The 1,407-nt window shown below is 36.3% G+C and overlaps 1 long non-coding RNA gene across 1 annotated transcript; it reads right to left on the bottom strand.

Moving 5' to 3' along the window:
• Positions 1 to 360: 360 nt before the first annotated feature.
• On the bottom strand, positions 361 to 1,205 carry LOC121964765. Its single transcript, XR_006107408.1, has 3 exons — positions 1,136 to 1,205; positions 911 to 1,014; positions 361 to 440 (listed from the first exon to the last, which is right to left on the bottom strand). It is a non-coding gene; the product is annotated as an uncharacterized LOC121964765 (long non-coding RNA).
• Positions 1,206 to 1,407: the final 202 nt, after the last annotated feature.

The raw sequence follows: 1,407 nt of genomic DNA, 5'->3' as shown, positions 1-1,407 counted from the left end.
GATTTCTTCAAAATCAAACACTGAAAATACAGCACCTTATAACTGAAAAATGGACAGACACAAAAAATCGAGCTTTGAGATTCAAGGGGTATAAATTTAGCTTTTTTCAACGCAAATAAAATGCTTTTATACCATCCACACTATTGCACAATATGTGGGATTATGGTTTTGTTTTTTTTTTATGTGTAAGTTTTTTTTGCTGCTGTTTTTATTGATGCTTGAATAACGGCAAAGATCCTATAGCTCACGTGTTAAAAGCATTGTCAAATTTATGATTTAAAAAAATGCACTGATGTTAGGCTGTTTTTTCACAGATCCACCGCATCGAGGTTTCGCATGACCGGTCATTCCACGTGGTGTCAGGTCTGATATGTGCACAGTCCTCTTCACCCCACCGTGCAGCTCCACCACCATTATCAGGCTGCTTTCTCTCCCAGTTCCTAACAGGTTAATGAACAAAGCGATCATGATACGATGAATCTCAGACATAAGCACAGCTCTTTGGTGGCACGCAGTAATCTCTAGGTTTTTTTTGTAATCAAATTTGTTATTTAGTTTTGAGTATAATAACAGTTAGTATAATAACAAATCGTATATAGTTAGCAGTACTCTGGAACTGACCTGTGACGTCATATAATTTTAAGTTAATTAATTGATTATTTTAAGAAAAAAAAACTGATAATGGGCATCAAGTGTCTGCAGCAAAGCTTTCAAAGAAAAACATTGGTGACTCCAGGGGATCTGGGGGGAATTTTACCCCTGGAGAAATTTTTGGATAAGTTAATAGCTATTTTTAAAGCATTTTCAAACAAATATCTTTTAGTCATTCTATATTATGTACATTATCATTAACTGCTATTTTAGAGAAGTGAAGTGTTTGTGTCTTTGTTAAACCAAAGTGAGGACTTACGTAAAAGTCAGTGAAGTCCCATCTGTCCACTTCCAGGTCCCCTCCTCATCTCTGTCAGTCAAACCAATCCAAGCATTTGTCCTGGTGAACTCAACGACAAAAGTCTGTCCAACACAAAGAAACCAACATGATATTTTAGTTAAACTAATCAGGATTTAAAAAAAACCCAAATCTTTATGATTTAGCAGCCAGAGGCCAGACTACTGACTCAGATGCACTACATACCCTGATATTTTAAACTGTCTCCTTTATGGACTATGTGTTTCCAATTTGGTAAAAGATGCAGGAAACAACACATGATTGGCTTTGACGTCTCTCGCGCACCTGCGGCAGTCATCGGCGTAAATAGCCTATCGCTAAGCCCCGCCCTCGAACGCCACAGGCCAATCACAGTTTTTAATTTATTTTTTTATTTAACAAATTTCATATACAAACAATATGGCTCAAAATTCTTCGCAGTATTATAAAGGATAAGGTGCTTACAAATATAATAAACT

The sequence above is a fragment of the Plectropomus leopardus genome, unplaced genomic scaffold (assembly GCF_008729295.1).
Source record: "Plectropomus leopardus isolate mb unplaced genomic scaffold, YSFRI_Pleo_2.0 unplaced_scaffold17093, whole genome shotgun sequence".
Classification (NCBI taxonomy): domain Eukaryota; kingdom Metazoa; phylum Chordata; class Actinopteri; order Perciformes; family Serranidae; genus Plectropomus; species Plectropomus leopardus.
This window is presented reverse-complemented; position numbering and strand designations above follow the sequence as displayed.